Source organism: Dromiciops gliroides, chromosome 1 (assembly GCF_019393635.1).
Source record: "Dromiciops gliroides isolate mDroGli1 chromosome 1, mDroGli1.pri, whole genome shotgun sequence".
In the NCBI taxonomy this organism is placed as follows: Eukaryota; Metazoa; Chordata; class Mammalia; order Microbiotheria; family Microbiotheriidae; genus Dromiciops; species Dromiciops gliroides.
The window spans coordinates 81,414,616-81,441,734 of NC_057861.1; the positions used below are offsets into that span (position 1 = coordinate 81,414,616).

The 27,119-nt window shown below is 42.8% G+C and overlaps 1 long non-coding RNA gene across 1 annotated transcript; it reads right to left on the minus strand.

The window, feature by feature from the left end:
• Positions 1 to 15,940: 15,940 nt before the first annotated feature.
• Positions 15,941 to 26,752, minus strand: LOC122736975. Its single transcript, XR_006354225.1, has 6 exons — positions 26,635 to 26,752; positions 22,049 to 22,150; positions 20,221 to 20,351; positions 16,924 to 16,993; positions 16,190 to 16,275; positions 15,941 to 16,086 (listed from the first exon to the last, which is right to left on the minus strand). It is a non-coding gene; the product is annotated as an uncharacterized LOC122736975 (long non-coding RNA).
• Between the last annotated feature and the right edge of the window lie 367 nt (positions 26,753 to 27,119).

A 27,119-nucleotide genomic window follows, 5' to 3' on the forward strand; every position in this document is an offset into this window, starting at 1 on the left:
TTCCCTTCCCTTCCCTTCCCTTCCCTTCCCTTCCCTTCCCTTCCCTTCCCTTCCCTTCCCTTCCCTTCCCTCCCCTTCCCTTCCCTCCCCTCCCCCTCTCTCGTCTGCCTGAGTCTAGTCTGACCTGTATCAAGTTTTCTTCTGTCCAGCTACCAGACTCTCTCATCTACTCATATCCTGACCTTTATATCTCAAGTTGCTAAATTTTTCTGCTTTCTCATACATGTATTCCTTTGATTTTGTGTCCTGCCCCCTCCAACCCCAATAATCCTTACCCCATTTCTTCTATAGACTTGGAATTGTTGAGCAAAAAAGAGCTTGAAGGGACCTTAGACCACAGGATGCCATCAACAGAGGGGGCTTTAGAGGTCATCTGGTTCAATTTCCTTATTTTATAAATGAGTACCTGAGTCCCAGAGATAGGAAGGGGCAAGCCCAAGGTCACCAGACTAGTAAGTGGCAGAGTTGGACCTAGAATTAAACATCTCCCTAGACTATCTGATCTCTCTCTGTCCTCCTCTCCCCCTCCCAAATACCTAACTCTTCAAGTCTCAGACCCATCACTGCCTCCTCCAGAAGCTTTCCTGGATTTGCCATCCACCACTTGAAAGTCATCTCTCCCTTGTTTGATTTTATAGCTCTTTTATTTATTTATTTTATTTATTTATTTATAGCTCTTTTATTTCTTCTTCCACACAGGATTATCTGTGAAATGTGAACCATTACAAAAAGAAAACATTTTTATCTCCAAGGGAGGTGGTGCTGAGTTGAAAATTTGGTCAAGAAATGTATTTGATCCCAGCCAAGTTTGGCCTTGCCCCCCTCCTCTTTCTTTCTTTCTTTCTTTCTTTCTTTCTTTCTTTCTTTCTTTCTTTCTTTCTTTCTTTCTTTCTTTCAAGGCAATTGGGGTTAAGTGACTTGCCCAGGGTCACACAGCTAGTAAATGTTAAGTGTCTAAGGCCGGATTTGAACTCAGGTCCTCCTGACTCCAGGGCCAGTGCTCTATCCACTGTGCCACCTAGCTTCCCCTCCCCCCTCCCCTTTCTGTTTCAGCCTTACCTGTCTATAACCAGCTTGGACTCAGGCTTCTTCTGACTGCTGCCTCAAAAGTTACTTCTCTGTGTTCTTACTCTTCTCCCTTCTCCGTGCCCCACGAGATCAGTAATTGAATTAATATTACCTTTATTTGTCTCAGAGTAAAGGGCCTGACGATCTGTGACTCCCTTCCAGCATCCCTGTGATCCTGAGCTTTTAGCTGATTAGGCCCAAGGTCACTCTGCTGGCCACTACTCCACATGCTCTCCAACTTCTCTATGTCAGCCCCATCCTTGGTGGCCCCTCATCCACCCACCTCTGCCTCTCCATTGTGCTCTCTGCAATTTCTGTTCTATTGTAAACAAACTTACCTTTATAGCTATGCCTTCCTCTTGCATCTCTCTTCTTCAAGATTCAGCTCTACTACCACCTTCTATATGAGATCTCTATCTCCCCAACTGCTGGAACCTTCCTTCTCAATCTAACTTGTATTTAACCACTTTATATACATTCCTATTGGTTAGTTTAGGCCATATACATATGCACATAAATTCATATATGTGTGTGTATTGTTTTTGTTTATGTTTCTGACTCTTTGTGACACCATTTTTTTTTTTTTGGTTTGGTTTGGTTTTTGTTTTTCCCCCAGGGTCCTACAGCTAGTGTCTGAGGTCATATTTGAACTCAGGTCTTCCTAACTCCAGACCCAGTGCTCTATCCACTGGACCATGTAGGTTCCCATACAACAATGGTAGTGTTGATTTAATTACTATTCTCAGAGCAAGAAGTGGAAATCAGGAATACATATGGTGTGTGAGTGAGATTTTTCCCAGTCCTTAAATATAAGAGATTTAATTGTGATAGTAATCAGTATAATAGACTACAAATGGTGGTTTACTCTAGATTAAGTGTTCTTTGATTTCTTAAGTTAATAATACTGTAGCATAGAGCATAGATATTATGTAATTATTCTTTATATACTCTAATATATTTCTTAGTAGTTTAAGTCAATGCAGTAATGTGTTTTCAGGTATCAATGAATTGTGAACTTGCTCTTGTTCTGAATAACTAAGTCCCTTTTACTGTGTTCATTGTGGTATATTGTGGTTAACCAAAGCCCTAAAGATAGTATCTTCTAAGCTGAAGGGGCCAATCAGAATTTAAGATTATGACTGACCAGGAAGCCTTGTCCTGTATATGAACACTTGGTTCTTAAGCTGATGTCCTAGATGGTCAACCAATCAGCTGAAAGGACTTGACCTCTGTATCTAGAGACGATGCCCTCCCTGTCCATTAACAGTTAAAGGAACATCTATAAGAATCTCAGAACTTCTATTGAATTTATGAACTGTACCATTTGACTTCGTAATGTAGATGTAATGGAAGAGTGTCCTCCAACCAGAGGATAGTGCCCCTTTTCCCTGGGGGAGTGAAACTTGGGAACTCCATTGGAGCTGAGCTAGCCTAATTGGTGAGTACAAGCTCGTCTAACTCATCAGGCTTTATTGTGAGACAGGTACCCTCTCTCAGTAAACCTATTTTCTACGGCTTAGAGACTTCTCTGTTTCTTTTTCATCGTCAGACTTAGAAATTTTTGCAACAGGTGGTAGGTGGGGGGATTATATGGGGAGCAGAGCAAGGTGGATGGCAAGAGATGCTCTGGGATGGATGACTTGGTATGGATTTCACAGATATGATGAGTTAGACGAGCTTGCACTCACCAATTAGGCTAGCTCAGCTCCAATGGAGTTCCCAAGTTTCACTCCCCCAGGGAAAAGGGGCACCATCCTCTGGTTGGAGGACACTCTTCCAGGTAAGGAAAAGTGGAAGTGGTAAGGCAACAGTCAATAGTCAAATATTTATTAAGCACCTACTATGTTCTGGGCGTTATGCTAAGCTCTGGGGATACACACAAGAAAAAAAAGACAGTCCCTACCTTTAAGGAGCTTACAATCTAATGAGGGAGGATGACATACAAGGAATCTGGAAAGCAGGCTGCCCAGGGGTACTCAGCTCAGGGGCATAGTGTTCATGGAGTTGAAACCAAGCAGAGGGGTTGATGGAAAATGGGCATTCAGTTAGTCAGTCAACAAGCATTTATTAAATGCCTACCATGTAGCAGGCAAATTGCAAGATGGTTTAGGAAAGATGGTTGGATAAATTAAGATAATTCTTCTGCAAATTATAACCTTAGAAAATTCCCCGGGGGGCATGGAGAGATTGTGGCTTGCCTAGAGTCACACAGCCAGCACGTGTCTGAGGTGATACTTCAACCCAGGCCTTTTGGATGCTAAGGCTGGTTTTGTAATGGACTGTGCTCAACTGTCTTTCATTAAGGTTATTACATACTTAAGAAATACACCAAACTATAAATAAATGGGAGTTGCTGGCTTTATGCATAATTTTTTTTTGTTATTTTTGTTCTTGAAAGTATTTGGATATCTGTGTTTATCGATGGTTATTTAAAAAAAAAACCTTTCACAATCTCCTCCACCACACACACATACACACACACTGACACACTTTGGGAAGGAGAGCCCAACGCTTAATTCATGGAGGGAGGGAAGGAGTTAATCAGGCTCAGCAGCTGACTCTGAGAGGGGGCCAGCCCCTGCAATATGCAAATGTGAGTTATTTCCAGCAGATGTGTAATCTCAGGAAGGCGCCCACGACCACCACCACTGCCACCCAAGAATCTCATTTTCTCTAACCCACCTATACTTGGTGGGCCCCAGAAACTTTTCTTAGCACAGTTAGCAGGGGATCAACTAAATTGGAGCCTCAGAAAGGGTCCCTTGTGTGAGAAACAAGAATGGCAGAGTGGGCAGAACACTGGCCTTGGTCCTGGAAAGCCCCTGCCCTGGAATCCTGCTGCTGACAATGACTAGTGGGGAGCAGGCGCTGAGTTGTGTAACCTGTCCACGCCTCTGTTCCTTCCCTCATCTGTCCTGACAAGACCTAAGAGACTTCTTTTGTATAATTTAAAGAGGATTTAATTTCTGAACCAGATCTATGATTTCACTGATGTTAGGGAGCTCTCAATGTGGTAAATCCCTCTACTGATGCAAGTTGGCACCTTATCTGCACCTTACAGCCTCATAGGGTCACCCAGGGGCATTGAGCTGTCCAGCAACTTGCCCAAGGTCACCCAGCAGGTACTAGGTCAGAATCAGGACTTGATCCCAGGTCAGCTTGACTCCAAGGCCAGCTCTTTACTCTCTCTGCCTCTAAAGGTCTCTCTCCACACACACACACACACACACATATATATGTATATATATGCACACATACATATACATTACATGTATGTATACATACACAATAATTTTACATATTATATGTTGTTAAGGTTTACAGAACCTATACATATACAACGGTATGTGTATATATAAAAACATAGCTATATGAATTATATATACATATATTATATATACACATATACATACAAAGTAATTTTATATAGTATATATAGTCAAGGTTTCCAGAAAACCATATATGTATATATAATGTGTTTACAGAACCTATACATAATGCACACATAGATATATGTATTATATGTAAATATACATCATATACATATAAACATATATACACATATGCACATATAAAGTAATTTCACATATATACAGTCAAGGTTTATAGAACACATACACACACATATATACAAACATAGCTATATTTATCATATATATATGAAGTAATTTTATATATCATATATAGTCAAGGTTTATAGAACACTATATATGGATATATGTTTACAGAACCTATACACACATAGATATATGTATTATATATATACATCAAGTAATTATATATATATTATATACAGTCAAAGATTATAGGACAGCCTATACATGTATAGGTTTATAGAACATATACATACACATTATATATGTGGATATGCATGTTATATATGTGTATGTGTATATACACATGTATATTAAAAATCTGTGTGTGTATAGCATGTTCTGTAAACCTTGAAGAACTCTGTAAATATCAGCTACTCTTGTGGGTCACCTGTCCAGACTTTATTTTGAACAGTCAGAGAAGGTATGGTTGAAAGAACTGGGAATGTTTATCCTGTTGAACACTTATCAGGGACATGGTTGCTGCCTTCAAGTATTTGAAGAACTGTTAAGGGGGGAAAGGGAATAGACTTGTTCTGCTTGGCCCCAGAGGATAGAAAGGAGCAAAGAGGCAGGCTCAGGTTTGGTGTAAAAAAATATTCCCCAATGATTAGAGTCCAAAAGTTGAAATAGGATGCCTTGGGAGGAATCAGTTAGTCAGTCAACAAACAATCATTCCCCAATCACTGAGCTCATCTGCCCTGCTGATGCCCCCTAAAAACTCTTGGGCCTTGCCATCTGCCCCGCAGCTGAACCTTTTCATATGTGTTTTACTTATACTTCCTCATTTCATTTCACTCATTCCCTCTGACCATGGCATCACCATTTGTTGGCCATACCATAGAGGGTACTCTTATTCAGGTATGTGTTGGACTAGCTGGCCTCTTTAAAGTTTCATTTAATTCTGAGATTCTATATTTCTGTCAATTCATCCTAACACCAGCCCACACAGACTTGGACTTACAAAGTCCTCTACTCATAGAAAATGTGAGCCAGAAGGGACCTTGGAACAGTGCTGGAGATGGCAGAAATTAGCAGAGAATGTGCAGAATATCAGAGCTGGAGGAATGATAAATAATAACCAGTCTAGCCTCTGCATTTTACAGATGTGAAATCCAAAGCTCGGAGAAGGGGTCTAGGTTAATCTTCGACAATTCAGTTGTTCCAGGCCATTCCAACTGTGGCATAAAAGAATCAGACTGACCAGCGACGCATATAAGCAGTAGGTCTTTTATTATTGTGTTTCGGATCACACCAAGGAAGGCCCAACCTGAAATACCCAGGGGCTGATGAATGAGAGAATAAGGAGTAAGGGAAAAGTGGGTCAGGAACAAGAGGATAACTGAGCCTCAGGAACTAGAGAGGGTCTGCCAGGCCTCAGGCCCAAAGATCTTTGGGCCACAGGAGGAGGCACAAGGGGGTTAATGACAATGCTAAGAGAATCTTCCCTTGAATTTGGCAATCCAGTTTACGCAAATCTCCAATCAATCCTCCTAGTCATCAGATCATGGGTTTAGAGGTGGGAGTTTGGGAATCATCAAGTACAACCCCTTTTATTCTACAAAAGAGGAAACTGAGGCCCACGGGGGTTGGGCCTTTCCCAAGGTCACACAGGTAGCCAAGTGGCCAAGCCTGAGATTGGAACCAGGGTCTTTGGACTCCAAACCCAGCACCCTTTTCACTGTCCTGCAAGGTCCTCTTCCATTTTTAAGGTCACACACTGAACTATACCATGCAAAATAACGAGCTTCCCTTGTGTCGCTTGTTTGCTTACCGCAAAAAACATTTGATTGGATGGAACAAAACTCTATCTTAAAGATTCTCCTGAGGCAAGATGTCTCCCATGCTAATGTGAACTGGTTCAAGATGACTTTTTCAATGACCCGTCTGGTTATTAACATCAAGAAAGGAATAAAACAGGGAGAAGGGGATCACCAGAGGTGTCTGTCTCTGTTGTGGGGGATGGCCAGCATGGGGGCCAAATAGAAGAGCATTTTGCTATTGATGGTGAGGTCCACCATGGCACCAAGCCCCAGAACACCACAGGGCCTCCTACATGAGATCCATAATCACCTGGGTTCAGCCGGGGCTGGTCTTCACTTCCACATCAGGGCAGCTCAAATGCTTTGGGTGAGAGCCATTTGGCTTCAGAGAGATGAGAAAACCACCCTCATTTCCTCCTCCCTTCTGGCATTGCAGGCAGGGGAACTGGCCAGGTGCTAGTCAAGGTCTGGGCCTTATTTCTCCCTTCCTAAGCAGGGAACAGCTTCCAATAGGTCAGTGCAGATAGCTGATAGGCGTGTTTCCACAAAAGCCCAGCTCGATTGGCATGTTTGTATAAGGGCCCAGGGCTCCAGGAAGGTTAATTTCCTTTCAACACTGTTAGGAGGTGGTTCAGAATGATTTCGCTAAGGATTCTGACCCACTCTGGGATACTCTGCAGAGAAATTAGGAGACTGTCTATGAGTCCTTCATGCCTGGAATGAATGCTTTTCTTCCTCTCCTCCACCTCTTTAAGACTGAGCTCAAATCTCATCTTCTGTAGGAAGTTTTTTCTATCCTCTGCCCCTCCCTTACTCCCAGCCACTAGTGTCCTTCCTCTGAGATTACCTCCTCTTTTTAAAATTTAGGTTGGTTGGTTGTATCTGACTCTGTGACCTCATTTGGCGTTTTGTTGGCAGAGATAGTGGAGTGGTTTGCCAGTTCCTTCTCTAGCTTGTTTCACAGATGAGGAAACTGAGGCACACAAGGTTAAGTGACTTGTCCAGGGTAACATAGCTAGTAAATGCCTGAAACCAGATTTGAATCCAGGACCTTCCGACTCCAGGGATGGTGCTCTATCCATTGCACTGCCTAGTTGCCCCCTCTGCATCACCACCCAGGGCTTTTACAAAGCTGTCCAATACCTAGGCTTCTTCCAGGGCCAGGGCCAGGGCCAGGTTTGAATTACAAAAAGAGACCAAGAAGACTCCGTCCCTGCTCTCCAGGAGCTCACAGCTTCCCTGGGAGACACAATCAAATGACCACAGAGAAAGTGAATATTTATGTGGATAAATGAAAGGGTTAAACAGTAGGGGCTGTGGGAAGTTAGAGACAAGAGACAGGTTTGTGGATAGACCGGGGAGGTCTGGGAGGGCTTCCTGGAGGAGGTGGGAGGAGATCTAGGCCTGTAGGATAGGAATCTGAGGTGAGGAGGGGGGCAGAGACATCTGAGTAGGAGGAATGTCCTTGAACAAGGGTACAGAGGTAGGACTGAGCCTGGTGTGCTAGGGAGGCAGATTACGGATAATAATCTTCTTCAGCAAAGGGGTGATCATTTATTAAATGCTTTATGCATTTCAAAGCTCTTTCAAATCCATTATCTCTCCTGATCCCTGCAGCAGCTCCTGGAGACAGGCAGGGCAAGGATGAGTCTTCCTGTTTTATAAGACTAACTATCAACAAGAGAGCAATTGAACAAGATTAAGTGCCAGACTCTCAGGTGCTGGGGGAAGAGCCCCTCGCTGGGAGTTCTAGGCATAGAACAATAAGTTCAGAGCTAGAAAAGCCATTGAAGGTCATCTGGTCCCACCCCTTCATTTTACAGATGTGGAAACTGAGGCCCAAGGGGAAGTGATTTGTCCAAAGTCATGCAGGTAATTAAGTGGGAGAAATGGGATTTAAACCTGAATCCTCAGACTCTAAATTGAGCCATATATATATACACACACATACATATACATATATATACACATGCATACACACATACATATACATGCATGCACACACACATACACACACATATATATATTTTGGAGGGTGAGGCAGTGAGGGTTAAGTGACTTGCCCAGGGTCACACAGCTAGTAAGTGTCAAGGATCTGAGGCCACATTTGAACTCAGGTCCTCCTGAATCCAGGGCCAGTGCTTTATCCACTGCGCCACCTAGCTGCCCCCTTTGACCCTGGATTCTTATGCGCCATGTTGTGGCTTTGCCACCCGTTGGCTTTGAAGCTTTGAATAAGTGATCTTCCCTTTTTGGTTTTCTATTTCTCCAACTTTTAGGTGGAGACAGTAATCTCTACCTTATTGCCCTCATGGAGCCATTGTGGCTCAGCTACTTAACCTTATTTGCCTTAGTTTCCTCATCTATAAAATGATCTGGAGAAGGAAATGGCAAACTGTTCCAGTAGCTTTGCCAAGAAAACCCTAAATGGGGTCATGAAAAGTTGGATAAAACTGAAATGACTGGGGAAAAAGAACCCAACTAGTCTGCTACATGACCTTGGGCAGATCACTTGATTGACTTGGACCTAGAGAGTTGGACACAAACCTGGCACTGAGCTCTCACGTGGAATGGTCGATTTCTCTCAAGGCTCCCATTATTTCCAGGCAGTTAGGTGGCTCAGGTGGGGGAGAGAACTTGGTCTGAATTCAGGAAAATCTGAATTCAAATCCAGCTCTAGATATTTAACTCTAAGCAATTCACTTCACCTCTGTCTGCCTCCATTTCTTCATCTGTAAAATGGGATAATATTGGAACCTACCTCCAGAGTTGTTGTGAAGATCCAAGGAGATATTATTCATAAAGCACTTAGAACAGTGCCTGGCATATAGTTCAATAAATGCTCATTTCCTTTTCTCCTTTTGAATCTCATCCTTGCTTTCCCTGCTATCCAATTCAATTCGCTAAACATTTATTAAGCTTTATTGCACTGTCTCCTTCCCTAGATTAATTTCTGTAGGTAGATTAGACCTAGATTTGGAGGGCTTTGAATGAAAAGGCAAAGAGGGAGGTGGCTACCATCAGAGAAGATGACGTTTGTTCTGGGCCTGAATACCCAACCCTTGCCAATCAGGAGAGAACTGTTTGTTCAGACAAGGAGGGGAAGAGGAAATGATCCATCCTGTACCCAGAGAATGAAAAGGCTCTGCCTCCTCCCTCCCTCTTCTGGATTCTTTTCTGCTAGGACTGACAGTTCCGTCAAAGACGGTCTTTCCTGGCACAGGTAACTGCCAGCGAGCTCAGCCATGTTGACGTCAAGGCTGCTGGGAAGCTTGAAGCCCCCAAACTGAGCTATGGGGAGCTGAGGGGAATGTCACTAAGCCTCAGTCCTAAAGGTGTGAAGTTGTCAAATATGGAATTTTATAAGGTTAGGGGACAGATCCTGTTTCTTTTGTTGGTAGTTTAGAAACTATTGATTCAGTTCCCTAGAAGTCTTTACTAAGTCTCCCTTGATACCACTGACCCTCTGCCCTGTACTCACCCTCTTGGGAAGGACATAGGAGAAGAAACAGGGACAATGGACATAGTCCTGGATTCCTGGATGGGAGAGACCCTGGTACAGATGAGCATGGCCAGCGTGGACCGAGGGCTAAAAACCAGGACCTAGGAGATTTGGACCTGAAAATGTTTAGCCCAGAAACTAGAAGTCTTTGCTGGGTAGGACTCCAGGTGTGGTGTAGAAGCAGGTCATCAAGTCCAAACTGGTCATTCTACAAATGAGGAAACTGAGGCATAGAGAGGTTAAGCGACTTGCCTATGGTCACACAGCTTGCATAGGCTTTGAGCTTACACTCAGGACTTCCTGACTCTAAGTCCAGTGTCCTATTCGCCATGCCACACATCTTCCTAATGTGATCTCTGATTTCAAACTTTTTTTTCAGTTTACCAAGTTTTATTGCAATACTGTAGGTGACCACAGGGAGAGAACCAGAATAGTGGATAGGTATCTCTCCTCTGATTTCAAATATTTAAAGGGTTGCCATGAGATATAGGGACTAAAGTTGTTCTGTGTGATCCTAGAGGGTAGAGCTAGGAGTAAGAGAGGGAATTACAGGGAAACAGACTCTGGATTGAGACACAGAAATAATCCCTCAGGATTATAGATATTAGACAATAGCATTATCCACCTTATAAGGTAGTGAGTTCCCTGGCATTGGAAGTATTCAAGCAGAGAATGGATGACTGCTTGTCTGATCATGGAGAGAGAATTCTTGTTTAGTGGTGGTTGGATTTACTCTGAGGTCCATTTCAACTATGAAATTATCTTGTTCTGCAATTTTTTGTCTTGCCTAATGTAACTCAGCAAATCAGTGGCAGAGCTAGTAATTAGAACTCAGGTGTCCAAACTCCACAGTTTACTGCCCCCTGTTCCTGACATTAGCATAGGGCTTAAAATACTTCATGTTCATTATCTACTTAAGTCCTTACACCGTGGCCCATGAGGTGAAGATTGTTATTCTCTTCTTGGAGAAGAAAGCTTCATGTAGAGACAGCTAGCCTGCACAGTGGATAAAATGCTCAGCAAGGTCTGAGTTAAAATCCAGCCTCAGACATTTACTAGCTGTGAGAAACTGGGCACCTCTTTCTGCCTCGGTTTCCTCCTCTGTAAATTGGGGATAATAATAGCATCCATCTCCCAGGGTTGTTGTCATGAGGATCAAATTAGATGACATTTATAAAGTGCTTTGTAAGCCTTAAGGGGCCATACAAACACCAGAAATTTATTATGGTTATTGTTATTATTGTAGAAGAGACAATCATGGTCCAGAGATGCTGAGGTCCCTCAACAATTTGGGAATATGAGTCACAGAACAAGTCTGTGTTTAGAGATTGTGTGAGGTGCTTTCACAGGCAGGATGGGGAGGGCTCTGGGTGCCATTTCCAATGGTGGTGATGGGGGTTCTGTGGCCCCAAACCATCCACACTCTGAATAGAGCCACTTTCAGGACAGAACATATTTATGAGATCACCAGATTCACTCCTAGCCTAGCCACACACTGTGCTCTGTCCCAGCTTGAAGAGGGAGCATTAATCCTGACATCAAGCTGGAAGGCGGGGGTAACACACTGGTGGAGAAAGGTCAGATCTGAAAATACCTTGAGAGATTAGAACAGGGGATAAATCTAATAGGATTCTGAGCCTAGGCACCTGCTCATAGACTGAGTCCTAATTCCGGTCACAGACTGGGCCCTGACCCCAATCACATTTAATTAGTCAAAGAAAGGGATGGAGCCAGGCTGGATCTGTGGTGAATCATCTTTGTAAAAAAATGGTCTAGAGTAGAGGGTTCTTACCTTGGAGTTCATGAACCATAAATAAACAAACAGATAGATAGATAAACAAATAAATGAATGGATGAATGAATAAATAAGTGAGTATATGTATATATATATATATATACATATGTAATCAATAACTATTTCAAAATAGTAGGAAGGAAACAAGTATTTATCAAGCTCTCACTCTGGGCCACACACGTTGCAAATCATATCATTTCATCCTCTCAACAACTGGTCCTATTATTATCCCCATTTTACAGATAAGGCAATCGAGGCAAAGAGGGGTCAAATGACTTGCTTAGGAACACACGGCTAGTAAGTGACCGAGACTCTTTGTGAACACAGATCTTTGTGACTCTGAGCCTGGCTCTAGCCACCATCCAACCCTCTTAGATGCCTCTTAATGACTAATAAATGAGTTTCCTTTGTGATACTATGTGTTTTATTTTATTCATTTAAAAACATTCTTCTAGGGGCAGCTAGGTGGCACCGTGGATAAAGCACTGGCCCTGGATTCAGGAGGATCTGAGTTCAAATCCGGCCTCAGACACTTGACACTTACTAGCTGTGTGATCCTGGGCAAGTCACTTAACCCTCATTGCTGGGGGGAGAGGGAGGAGGAGGAATTTTAAAAAATTTTAAAAAATAAAAACATTATTCTGAAAAGATATCCATAGGCTTCACCAGACTGGCCTAAGGGCATAACTGTTGTCTTTGTGTTTCAGCTCAGAAAGAGGAGTTGAGTATGTCTCCCACAGAGGTGATTCACAGGACCTCTCATGTCTTCCACTCAGTTCTCTCTTCCCACCACCCCCACCCTCACCACCCTGGACCCTTCCATTGCCCCACCCGCCTTCCACCACCTGGTTCAGTGATTCTACCTAGCAAGGTGGGGGAGAAAAATCGCTTTGTATGGGAATGGAGGCCGGTTAAATATAATGTGATAGAGGCCACTTCATCTTTGGTGACTCAAAGCCGCTGCTGCTTCTGCTGCTGCCATGTGGGAAATAGTGCATGAGTATCACTTACTAATAGAAGCTGTTCTCTCCTCACACATCCCCCTCCTCCCCACTCCCTTGGGGTGCTTTACAGACACTGACATTGTAAAGAGAAGCTAAAAACCCTGGCTCTGATTTCCAGAGCAATTAGTATGTACTGAGAATGACCCTCTGGTGACTAGGTGAGTACTCTGCCAGGAAGGGGCAGTGGGGTCAGGTTGTGATGAGGAAGGGAAGGGATTGAGGGTGGGGGGTGGGAGGAGGAAACCTGAGCCCTGTTCTTTTGGAGATTTGGGGCTGCCTGGAGAAACCAAACTCACATAAAGGTAGCAGAATCAGAGGGTCACAGAATCTCTGAGTCACAGCCTGTCAGAGCTGGAAGAGACCACAGAACAGAGAATAGTAGATCAAAGGGTATCAGAACAGCAGGATAGAATACAAGATGGTTGAGCTGAAAGGGATCTTAGAACACAGTTCATGGATTATCATCATCAACTGATGGGTCCTGAGACCATAGCATGCAGCACTTCAGTGCTAGAAGGGACCTCAGAGGGTATCGGCCAAGTCTCTCCTGCAGTGCAGAATCCCCAAATGGTCTCCAAAAAGATATCACACAGCCTCCTCTGGAACACTGACGATAATACGAGACATAATCAGTACATCTTCCAACAAAAGTTCATCAGAGCCTACTGGCCCCAAGCTTAGAACTATGAGAAGACACAGTTGGCACAGCGCTGGAACTAATAAGGAAATGAGATATCAATGCAGGAATATTTAAATGATGATACAAACATCAGATCATACCAAAGAACAACAGAACCCTAATCCCTTGTATGTGGGCAGAACCTTCTGGTTCACACACCCATCATCTCCTTCAGAGCCCCATCTCCAACATCACTTCCTCTAGTGGTCAGTCAGTGAACTAACATTAAGTAAAGGCCTACTATGTGTCGGCCATTGGGGTGAGTGCCAGGGGATAGAAAAGCCACCCCCCCAAAAAAAAAACACCCCAAAACCAAACGGTTCCTGTTCTTTAGGAGGTCACAATCTAATGGAGGAGACAGTAGAAAAACAAATGTATAACAGGATATATATAGCATAAACTGTTCTCAGAAGGAAGCCACCTTCTTACTAGAAACAACCTTCTCCTCCGGACCGCACGTGGCAGTTGGCTCTGTACTTCTTTCTCAAGTGCTTCTGTATCGTGTTTATTAAAAAGATCTGTGAGTATGTTCTTCATAGTCCATCGACTCCAGGAGGTCAGAGGCTGTGCCTTATCTTCCTCAATTTTGATCACAGGGTTCAGAATACAGTAAATTAGTAGATTTTTTTTTTCAAGGCAATGAAGGTTAAGTGACTTGCCCAGGGTCACACAGCTAGTAAGTGTCAAATATCTGAGGTCAGATTTGAACTCAGGTCCTTCTGAATCCAGGGTCAGTACTTTATTCACTGTGTCACCTAGCTGTCCCTAGATCTTTTTTAAAAATTATATTATTTTGACATGGATTCACAGAGCAACTCTTGGAAGTAGATGGGATCAGATCTTTACCTTCATTTTATATATGGGGAAACATAGAGAGAAGTAACTCGACCCAACTCACACAGCAGGACTTTTCCCACTCTAGGGCACCTCACCATCAGAAGCATCGTGAAGGTGAACATGGTGCTTTGCAATTTGAATGTTGTGGACATGGGGTCAGAGAAGGATGAGGGCCTTGAACTGGTTGTGACAGGCCTCCCTTGTCTGGGCCTTGAAGGATGGACAGGAGATGGAAGGGGGTTACAGAGGAAGGCATTGAAGTTCCAAGGAATGGGAAGAGAAGGGATGCTGTGAACAAAGCAGGGAAGGTCAGGCGATCATCTGGGGACAGTTATTATTATTATTATTTTTTTTAGTGAGGCAATTGGGGTTAAGTGACTTGCCCAAGGTCACAGAGCTAGTAAGTGTTAAGTGTCTGAGGCCAGATTTGAACTCAGGTACTCCTGACTCCAGGGCCGGTGCTCTATCCACTGCGCCACCTAGCTGCCCCTGGGGACAGTTATTAAATTGACCTGGAGAGAAGGATATGGGAATGGAGAGAGCAGGAAATTAGTGGAAGATAAGGCTGGAGAGATAAGAAGAGGAGCAAGTGCAAGAATGTGTGGCCCAGCATATAAGTGATAGAAGAGGAGTTGAAGGGAGGGATAGACCTATGTATGGTGGAGTAATTGTTGAGGATTTCCTTGTAGAGGGGCCTTGATGGGTGGTCGGGGAAGCTAGTTGGTGCAGTGGATAGAGCATTGGCCCTGAAGTTAAGAGGACCTGAGTTCAAATCTCACCTCACACACTTACTAACTGTGTGACCCTGGACAAGTCACTTAACCCCAGTTGCTCCAAACATCTGGGACCATTTCCAGTTGTCCTGATGCATGTTTTGCCACTGGACTCAGATGGCTCTGGAGGAGAGAGCAAGGTTGATGCCCTTGCACAGCCCTCCCTCATTGAAATCCAATTCAGTGCAAGTCATGACATCACCCCAGTGTCATGGTCCTCTTTGAGAACAAAGGAAAAAAATACAACCACAACAACTGTGATGGATGGTTAGGAGTTGAAGAAGCAGAGATAATTATATGTAGGGAGGAGGGTGGGATAGTGCCTGTGAAGGCAGTTGAGGACATTTGGCTGCAATGGATGAGAGAGAGATAGAGGTCATGTATTTATTTCTTAAGCATTTTGTGCAGAACAGTGTGTTAAGCCCTAGGGAAATATGAAGGTCAAGTAAGACAGAGACTATTCTCTAGGACCTGAGAGTCTAGAAAGAGCATAAAACACAGACAGCTATAATATGAAACATCTCATGATAAATGCTTCAGAGAGAGACCAGAAAAAAGTTGTGGGTGGAAAGATCAAGGAAGGCTTTATGGAGCAGATGGCCTTTGAGTTGAGCTTTAAAGACTGAGCAAAATTTTTTATCTAATTATTTTAAAATCTTTTTCCTCAATTACATGTAAACAAAAAATTAATATTTAAAAAAAATTGAGTTCCATATTCTCTTTTCCCCTCCCTACCTTTCCCCTCCTTGAGAAGGCTAGTAGTTTGACATAGATTATACCTGTGTAGTCATGCAAAACATTTCCACATTAGCCATGTTGCAAAAGAATAATAAAATTGAAAAAAAAAACATACTTCAATCTGCATTTAGACTCCATCAGTTCTTTCCTTGGTGGTGATTAGCATTTTTTCATCATAAGTCCTTTGGAATTGTTTTGGATCATTGTATTGCTGAGAACAGCTGAGTGATTCACAGTTGATCATCATACAATATTTCTGTTACTGTGTACCATATTCTCTGGTTCTGTTCATTTTACATGAGTATAATTTCCACAAATGAATAAGGGTCCTTCTCTGAAAGTAGAAGTTAGAAGGGTGGAAAATGGGTGACAGTGATGTCAAATCATCCAGACAAACTCAAATATCTAGATATTTGGAACTATAGTCAGTTACATACCCAGTTAGTTGACTGAATTTCTTCCTTTACCCACTTGACGATGTTGGAGCATCCTGAAGACTCCATCCTTGGCCTTCTGCCTAGTGCTTTAAGGAACCAAGCATTGGACAAGATATCAAGAGGACATCTAGTCATCCTCCTGTTCTAGATCAGAATCTCAACCAAATGGACCATGATTGTCCTGAATGTTCCCTATTTAGCCTTATCTCTCACTCCCCGCTTCCCCCCAGATAGTGAGCTCATCAACATTTAAAGTATTCGGTTTAAAGCAATTTTAAGGTGAATTCAGGCACCACCTTTCTCAGACTAGGAACTTCTTGGAGAGGGGAATGGACCTTCCTATAGTAGATGATTTTTAAGACCTCCTGCAGCTCTGATATATATATATATATATATATATATATATATTTTAGTGAGGCGATTGGGGTTAAGTGACTTGCCCAGGGTCACACAGCTAGTAAGTGTTAAGTGTCCGAGGCCGGATTTGAACTCAGGTACTCCTGACTCCAGGGCCGGTGCTCTATCCACTGCGCCATCTAGCTGCCCCCTGCTCTGATATTCTATGTTCTAAGTTCCCCCTCTTCTTTACCATTCTAAATTCTAAGAGCTCTTCCTGAACTAATATTAAATAGCCTATTTTGTAACATCCCTTTCCACTCTGGAATTGTTTATATCAAACCATCCAGGCAAACTCAAATAGCCAGATATTTGACTCTGTGTAGTCAGTCACATACCCGGATAGTTGATTGAATTTCTTCCCTTATCCCTTGATGTTCTTCTCAGTCCTCTTCCATCTCTGAGACTCTGATAAATATGAAAATGTTATTAGGAGAAATATTTGCTGCTGCCCAAATAAGGCTGAAATGCCTGGAGTGGATGACAGGTCTTCCATGTTGCCCTGGGAAAGTTGGATCATGGAAGCTTTGCTCCAGAGGCCTATTTTGTTCTTTAGGGCTCTCAATTCAGCATGAAATTGGATGATTCACCATAAGGCATAGCAAAAAGTAAGCTCAGGAGTCCCTTTGGAGACAGCAGGCAGGTGAATGAATCATTAAGTATTCATTGCTTGGTATATGATTCATCCTGCCCCTGCCTCCCTCCCACCCCCAAGGAAACAAATCTCTCTGTTACCCTCCCCCACCCTCCCCAATCACATCCCCCACTCTGAGTTAGTGTCAGAGATGGGTCCAGAGTTCTGGTGTCCTGGCTCCCTTTGAGTTATATCATCCTAGGCTTCCAGAGACCTCAGCAATCATCCAGTGAAACCCTTTCATTTTACATATAAAAACACTGAGGCCCAGAGAGATTAAGTAACTTGCCCCAAGTCACACAGATAGCAAGTGGCAGTGCTTTCACTTGAACCAGGTCTGGGAGGTGAACAAAAGTTTTTTGGCAGGGGGCAGCTAGGTGGCACAGTGGATAAAGCCCTGGATTCAGGAGGACCTGAGTTCAAATACTGCCTCAGACATTTGACACTTAACTGTGTGACCCTGGGCAAATCACTTCATCTTCACTGCCCTGCAAAAACAAACAAAACAAAAGTTTTTTGGCTCCCATCTAGCGTTCTTTCCCCTACCACTCCTGGAGCCCAGCTCTCCTGATTCCTAAATCAGCTCACTTCCCACTATTACAAATTTCTTTTTTTTACTGAATACAGAGTTATGGGTTCTAGTCTCAACTCAAATTTGCTCTTTAGGCTTTAGCAAGTCACTTTTCCTCTATGGGCCTCAGTTTCTTTCTCTGTTAAATGGGCATCTGCCTACCTCCATGGGTGGTAGTGATCAAATATGGTAATAGGCAAAGGTTGCCCAGATATCCAGATATCTTAAAGGGATCTTTTTGTTTGTAGTGGAGTAAAAAAGAAATATGTACAGGGTGATGGTCAAAAAAAGGGTACCCTACATCAGAGCTGGCAGGGACCTTGGAAGCAATCTTGTTTAATCACCTTCTTTTAAATTGGAGAATATGTAAGCCTAGAAAAGTTAAGTGCTTTCCCAAGTCCATACAGTTATTAAGTCTGTCAGTATTCAACCCCAGGTCTCTGACTTTAAATCCAGGACCCCTTACACCTTCCACATTTTTTTTGGGGGGGCCATGAGGGTTAAGTGACTTGCCCAGGGTCACATAGCTAGTAAGTGTTTAGTATCTGAGGTCAGATTTGAACTCAGGACCTCCTGAATCCAGGGCTGGTGCTTTATCCACTGTGCCACCTAACTTCCTCTACCTTCCATATTTTCAATACCTGACAGTGTTGAAAAGCTTTTTGCTAAACATTAGTGTTATAGAAATGGTGATAATAATAACAATATATTATTAACATAATATAATTAACATAATATAATTAATAGTAATATAATTATTTTTTACAGTGATATACAATTCAATCACATTTCTAATCATTAATGCAATAAACAAAATGATGATTTATTATTAATAGTTATATTATTATTAATCTCCACTATACAATGCTACCTCAATGATAGACCTTCTCCCTGATGAGTAAAGAAGGCATTTGGTTGCTGCTGCTCAAGACCTCTCACATTTACATAAGAATTAAAAATAAATTCTTAAAAAATCCTTTTGATGACATGTGAATTTAGTCTTTATTTCTTCTTAGGGTCTCCACAACACTTTCTTTAAATCATAAAAGTATTTTATTATTTTCCAGTTACATGTAAAGATAGTTTTCAACATTTGTTTTCATAAGATTTTTAGTTTCAAATTTTTCTTCCTCCCTCCCCTCCCTCCCCCTTTGCCAAGCAATCTGATATAGCTTATATATGTACAATCTCATTAAACATATATCTGCTTTACAGATATCATCCGTTCATATTCAGTTCAGACCTGTGTCCTCTGTCTAAGTGTATTCCTTTCAGCTACCCTAATACTGAGAAAGTTCTTATGACTTAGAAGTATTATCTTTGGGGGCAACTAGGTGGCACAGTGGATAAAGCACTGGCCCTGGATTCAGGAGGACCCTAGTTCAAATCCTGCCCCAGACACTTGACACTTACTAGCTGTGTGACCCTAGGCAAGTCACTTAACCCTAACTGCCTTACCAAAAAAAAAAAAAAAGGAAGAAATAAAGAAAGAAAATTATTTCTGCCTGTCCTTTTTTGGGTTCTGCTGCTCCAACAATTGTCCTATGGCATTATTTGAATGTATTTGGAGGGGTTTTGGGGAGGGGTCAGGGAAGTCACTGCCTTTCCTCCACCATCTTGGCTCTACCCCCCCCCCCCCACCAAGGCATGGCTCTTCTACAAAAATGCTACCTTTACCCCTTGCCAGCCTCCCATAAGACATTTATCTAGTTTTGCTATACTGTTGGTGTAAATTAAGGTTCTGTTGGGAATTAGAATTAGAATTAGAACTGTGAAGACTTTTCTGGCTCTGCCTTCTAGGAACTTATTTTGATGAAGTGAGATATGTTCAAAATTTGTGACATATTAATCACAATGAGACCAGGACAAGGTGAGGGGGATGTTCAGACCCAGTTTAGCTATCTGTGGGATGATGGAGCTGTTGAAATCCTACTGGAGAATGAGTTGATATTTCTTTGGGGAAAAGGGAGCAATGAAAAAAATAGACCTTAGTCCTGAAGGAAGCTGAGCCCTACCCCCCAAGTGACTTACAATGTTGTGGTAAGGGGACAAAAAAGAAAGAGAAGAACAAGGTTCTATTTCAGTGAACTAACAGTCTGGGGGAAGCAGAATGAACAGATCTGGGATTAGCCCTGAGAAAAAAATTGGCAGTCCATAGAGTCCAGAAAGAGGAAAAGTAGACCCAATTCTGGCATTTGGAGAGTTCACAATTTGGAGTACACAGAGAAGAAATGCCCAGGATCCATTATAGGGAAGTTCAAAGTCTGGAAGATAGAAGGAATAGGCCTAGACTCTGTCCTCAGGGAGCTAAACATCTATTGGAGATATAAAAGGAGTAGACCAAGGCTTTACCCTGGGTAAGGTCATAGCTTGGGAGAGACAGAGAATCACTGAATCTAAAAAGTCAAGCCATCATAAATGGGTTATTACCAGACTGGAAGAAGGTCTCTAGTGAAGCATCTTCTTGAGTTCTGTCCTTGGATGAAAGCTGTTTAACATTCGTATCACTTATTTGAATGAAGGCAAATCCTATGCCTATCGCATTTGTTGATGGCACAAATCTGGAAGGAAAAGATATAGTGATGTGTTGAATGACAGAAAAAGGCTAGAACTTTGAGGATAATCTGGTAAAATGAGATTCAAATGAGATAAATATAAATTCTTACACTTGGGTTCAAAAATCATCTTCACATTATAAGAGAAGTTGTTCATGTGAAAAAATATCTGGAAGTTTGAGTGGACTCAATTTAGTTTATAGAGATGGTAACCCCAAAAGGCTTAATACAAACTTAGGTTGTATTAAGAAAGGCAAAGATGGAGGTAAAAAAATCCCACTTAACTTCACCCTCATCTTTCCATACTGATTCAACATTAGTCTACCACACACATTCTACCTCTCTAGTCTAGCCAAACTGGTCTACTTCTGTTTCCTATACTCAACATCCCATCTCCACCTCTATGCCTGGAATGCTCTCCTTCCTTGTCTCTGCTTCTTGGAATGTCCAGCTCCATTCAGATCTCATTTCATGCGCCGTATTCTACACAAAGCTTTTCCTAGTGTGAGAAAATAATTATGAATAATGGACTTTTTGGGGACACAGAGACCCCTCCACTCAAAGGCTTAGCTCAGAAACTTTAGCTAATCCCTTTTAGGACCAGCCCAGGAACCCAAGGGTGGATCTCCATAGAAATGTAGTTGACTAGATGAGATTAGTCACACCTGGACATCATCTGCCTAGCCCTTCAGAGATGGTCTCTTTGAACACTTCCCCATTGTCATTACATCATTGGGTCAAAGGTAAAGCTTATTTTAATATAGACCACCTTCAGGCCATCTAAACCAATAAAATTGAATGATGCTAACCAATTAGCTTTGAGCTGTGTGTGGGAGCCACCTCTCTTAGAAGAGGAAGAGACTGAGGTCATGAGGCGAACACCATTCTAGTGTGGACACTAGCTGATGAAGGCTGAGCTCTCTCTCTAGGGAATGTAAGGCTTCTGAAATCTACTTTGGAGCCATGTGCACTCTCTCTCTCTCTCTCTCTCTCTCTCTCTCTCTCTCTCTCTCTCTCTCTCTCTCTCTCTCTCTCTCTCTCTCTCTCTCTCTCTCTCTCTCTCTCTCTCTCTCTCTCTCTCTTTCTCTCTCTCTGGTGCTGGGGGGTTTTGGCTTGTGTTAAATGAGGTCAACTCTTTACTAACATTTAATATGATTTAATAAATGCTTAATCCCCCCTCCCCCCCAAAAACACAACAAAAACTGGTGCAATAGCCATTCATTTATAAGTAGCAATATCTCAGAAACCCCAGTCCGGCTCCCCAGTAATTTAGAATAGAGACAGTCTTCTCCCCAATATTTCAAACGATACACCAATCACTTCAGTTCTTTTTTCCTCCCCTTCCAAATTACTCAGTGTTTACTTTGCATATGTAATAGAGACTAGCCAATGAAAGACCAGGCTTTTCAGCAAGTGTAGTCTCCCCTGCTGGGTGCCAACATACTTCAAAGCTTGGGGAGCCTGCTTCCAAGAATACATAATGGGGGAAGGTCCTGCCCTCCACTTCAATGTATGCACAGGTATTCTCTGCCTGGTTACTGTCCACTTTAATGCCTGATGAATAAAAGCCTTTTAATTGACTCTGGGCTAGAACTGAATGTGCATACAAAAGGCACAAACTAGTCAAATATACTTTCCCTCCTCCCAGCAGTTTAAGTGAAAAGGAATAAATACTCTAAGCCTTTGGGCAGGAGAATCCCCACCTGGTAATCCTGTATCTTTGAAACCACAGTCGAATGCAAACATCTTGAGGAAAGAGACTGTTTACAACTTTCTCTTTGTTTCCCCCATTCCTGGCACAGTACCTGTATTTAATAAAAACTTGTTGAATTGGATTGAATCAGAAGGAAGGAAACAACTATTTATTAAGTGCCTACTGTATGCAAAGTGCTTTAAAACTTTTTTCCCCATTTGATCATCACAACAGCCCTGAGAGGTAGGTGATATTATTATCCTCATTTCACAATTGAGGAAACTGAGGCAGGCAGTGATTAAGCGACTTGCCTAGGGTCACACAGCTGGTCTGTGGCCAGATTCAAACTCCCGAATATGAGTCTTGACTTCAGGCCTGGAGTTCTATCCACTGTACCACCTGGTTGCCCGCATGTATAGGATAGAAATTTGTTAGGGCAGTTCTTGAGGAGTTGTTGTATAGAGAAAGGGTTGGACTCATTCCACTTGGCCCAAGAGGGCAGAACTGGCAGCTGCAGAGAGGTATATTTAGTTTTCATTAGATACTGCTTTGTGTCCATCTTCCTTTCCTGGTCATATTTCCCCTCCTCTATCTTGGCCTCTCAGTGACCTACCTTCCTCTCCCCTTATTCCTTATGTTTTGGGAGGCAGCGTGGACTGAATGATTTCAGATTTCTTCCAGCTCTGCCATTCTATATTTGATGTCATAAGTTCTCTTTTAGCTCTGACATTCTGTTTCCTGCCCTCAGTCACTGGCACCTGAATATTCATTCCTGTCCTAGTATCCAACTGATGTTTACATTTGGAATATCAACTGTAGTCCTGGAATAGAAGGTTTCTTCCCCTGGGGGAGGGATTCCAGGGGCCAACCATTCTTGGGGGCACAGTGATTTGTGAGGGTAGAGGCAACATTCCAGGCTGTTTATTCCATCTATGGTAAACTGCCTCATTTGTTTGTTTTCTTCTTAAAATCAAGGATGGCTTCTAGGAGGAGGGAGTGGGAAGCACTTAAAAGCAAGCAGCCTAGTCAGCCTTCTCTCCTCTCTGTTACAACTCCAGGGACCTATAAATCCCTAGTAACAGAGCCAGGCAGTTTGAACCCCCCTCCGTGGCTCATTACCGCCAGTTATTAAAACAATAGCTAATTGCCCGAAGAAGAAGCAGCCGCCGGTAATTCACCCCGGACAGAGTTTGTTTCTGCAGAATTTATAGCTGGGCCGCTGACAGTCTTGGCCTCATTCTGTCCAACGCCCCTGAAGGAATTGACTATTGAAGACCTCTTGGGGAAGCCCTTGTCCCTGAATCATCTGGGAAAGGCAGCTTTTAATAGTCCTTCCTTTCTAACTTCTCTTGAGCCTCAGCCTTTGGGAAAGAAGTCAACAGAGGAGGTGAAAGTATCTGCAGTGGGGTTGGGGTAAGTGGGAAAAGTAAGGAGATCAAAAAGAGTTTATCAGTTTAGGAAAGAACAGAGAGTCAACTGCTTTCCCCCCTCAGGCTACAGGGCATCAGACTGAGTGACTAGCCTAGAGGAGAGAACACATGTTCCTAGACCTTTCAAGGGAAGCCTAATATTTCTGTTCTACTGTCTGCTTGTCCCATACTTGGGTATCTCCAAGGCTCATAGGATCATATATTTAAAGCTTGATGGGACCTTAGAGACCATCTGATCTAACTCTTTCATTTTATAGGTGAGGAAACAACAGGTCTAGAGTGGTTAAATAACTTGCCCGGGGTCAACCAGGTAGTGGGTAGGCAGAGTTCCCAAGGGCAAAGCTGAGGGTTCGAGAACTGAGGATTCTTTCTTTGCAAAGCCCCACGGACTCACAAACCCAAGTAGGCATCCGGTAAAGGTTGGTGGTTATGGTACTAATGGGGGTCAATAAAGTTGAGTGATAGGATAGCACCGTATAGTGGAAAGGATGCTGGATGTAGGTAGATTCAGGTATAACCTGGGTTCCAATCTACTCTCATGGTTAGTAGTTGGATAACCAGTAGGCAAAATGTTTAACCTCTCTGAGCCTCAGTTCCCTCATCCATAAAATGGAATCACGATGACAATGGTGACGATACCTTTCATATCTACCTCACAGTGATATTGTTAGGATCAAATGGAATAATTTTTATAAAGCATTTTACAAACCTTAAAGTGTGATACAGAAGATGGAGTGCAGGGCCAGGAGTCAGAAGACTCATCTTCCTAAGTTCAAATCTGACCTCAGACACTTATTAGCCGGGTGACCCTGGGCAAATCATTTCACTCTGTTTGCCTCAGTTTCCTCATCTGTAAAATGAGCTGGACAAGAAAATGGCAAACCACTCCAGTGTCTTTGCCAAGAAAAGCACAAATTCAGGTCACGAAGAGTCAGACACCACATAAATGACCCAACAACAACAAATTGCTATTTAAATGTCAGCAATTATTATTGTGAAGATGGATTTCAAACTCCTTTGTCCTGACATCCAAAGTCCTCCCTCATCTGTAGTGCCATCTTTTCTCTCCGGTCTTATTTCTTACTATTTCCCTCCATGCACTCTGCTACAACCACACTTGCTCATCCTCTCCCTCTAGAAAATGCCCTGTGCTCTGATGCCAACATGTCCCCTTTGCTTGCAATATCTTCCACCCCCTCCCCTCCCAAGTCTTCACTTATTGGATGCCTACCCATCCACTGAATTGGCCATCTCCTACAGGAATCTTTCTAGTCTACAGGCACCTCTTTCCTCTTCCTTGACCTTTGCTTGAGCAAAAGCTTGAAGATCTGTAGGGGCAGAGACCCCATAGATTTGTCCAGTCACAAAAATCAAAGAATAGAAAAAATTAGAAGGGCTCTCTGGGTGATATCTAGTCCAACCTGTGTCTGATCAGGAATCCTCTCCATGACATCCCCAATGAGTGGTTCTTCAGCCTCCATTTGAGGCTTCTAGTGATGTTCAAGAACTCACAGGGCTCCATATTTTATCCCATCAAAGAGCAAGACATTTCATTGGCTTTACCTTCACCTGTAAGGAGACTGCTTGGCACCTTATTCATAAAAATAGAAACAAACAAAAAACCCTCCTCTATCTTCTCTTGTTAACAGCCTGTTAATATTTTCTCCACTGCAATAGATTTCCACAATGACAACTCTATAATCTATATATAATCTACATATATAATCTATAATTTCTATAATCTATAGAGCCAGTAGGTCAAGAGACTTTAAGAAGCTGAATAGTCCAGCTTACTCATTTTGCACATAAGAAAACTGAGGACCTGAAGGGACTAGTATTTCCCTTAAAAAAAATCACACAGTAAGTCAGTGACATGACCTGGACTCAAATCTAAGTTTCTTGATAGCCAGACCACAGCTTTTCTCACGGTGTTTCACTTCCAATCTAAGGCTCTTCCTACAACAACACTGCATTATGGGAATTCTCTGATTACCTCTCCAGGTGCATATGTGATCACTTTCTCAACTTACCCTGGCTCCTAGGCACCAAAGGATAAACAGGGAAATAGAAACAGAATATTTCCCAGCACCTTCAAAATCAGAATTCAACCCAATACATCCCTAAAGTTCACATAATAATGATTTCTAGTTCTGTAGCACTTTGTTATTGTTGTTTCTTCATTCTTTTTTTTTTTTGAGGGGCAATTGGGGTTAAGTGACTTGCCCAGGGTCAACAGCTGGTAAGTGTCAAGTGTCTGAGGCTGGATTTGAATTCAGGTCTTCCTGAATCCAGGGTCAGTGCTTTATCCACCTAGCTGTCCCTGTTCCTTCATTCTTGAAGAGGTCCATGACATTGGGGTGATGTCATGACTTGCACTGAATTGAATTTAAGTGAGGGACGGCTGTGCAAGGTCATCAACCTCCCTCTTTCCTCCAGAGACATCTGGGCCCAATGGCAAGAGATATGTGTGTGTGTGTGTGTGTATTTTTATGTATGCATGTGTGTGTATGTATGTATATAGGTGTGTATACACACACACACACACACACACACACATATATATATCAAGATGACTGGAGATGACCCCAGATGTGGGGTTAAGTGACTTGCCCAGGGTCACATAGCTAATAAGTTTCTGAGGTGAGATTTGAACTCAGATCCTCTTGACTTCAGGGCCAGTGTTCTATCCACTGCACCACCTAGCTTCCCTACTTTAGCATTTTAAAGTTCTATGAAGTACTGTCTTTTTTCACCCTGACCCTGTGAAATAGTTGTGGAAATGTCATGGCCTTACTTTACAGGTGGGGAAATTGAGGCAAACCAGGTTACACAAACAAGATCAAATTCTTCACACCCACTTGAGAGGTGGAGTAGCAATTGTATTATCTCAATTTACATACAAGAAATTTAGGCCCAGAGAAATTAAATGATTTGTTTAAAGTCACACAGCTGGGGGCAGCTAGGTGGCACAGTGGATAGAGCACTGACCCTGGATTCAGGAGTACCTGAGTTCAAATCCAGCCTCAGACACTTGATACTTACTAGCTGTGTGACCCTGGGCAAGTCACTTAACCCCCATTGCCCCGCAAAGGACCCCCGCCCCCCCCCAAAAAACAAACAAACAAAAAAATAAAGTCACACAGCTGGTATGTGTTTGGACTTATACCTGGATTTCCATACTCCATTTTCTGTCCTCTTCTGACTATCCCATTGCTGCCTTCTTTTTCTCCAGAAATGTCATTAAGGTTGACAGGGCCCAGTTTGTATGTTCGCCTTGGTTTCCCATTCTGTCTAAGGGGAAAAAAACAATCCTCAAGTTCTAGCAGGAACTGGATGTCATCAAAGTAGGCAGGGGTGGGGTGGAGGAGCTCATTGCAAATTGGATATTTGGGCATGACCTAGAAGTCAGACAGAAATCCAGGCTAATCCACTGGACTACAGACAAGTAGGGGAATGGGAGAGATGGCCTGGGGCACTCTCTTTCTTGGAGGTGATTAGAGCACCTTGTTCCTACAAGGATGTGTCTGAGTAGATTAGTCTCCTGGAAGGCAAAAGCAGTTTGGAAGGTATTGATTTTTAACAGCGGATTGGGCAAAGTGCTTGGGAGAACCAGGAGTGAAGCTATAATGGGGGAGCTGGCATCACTGCTCC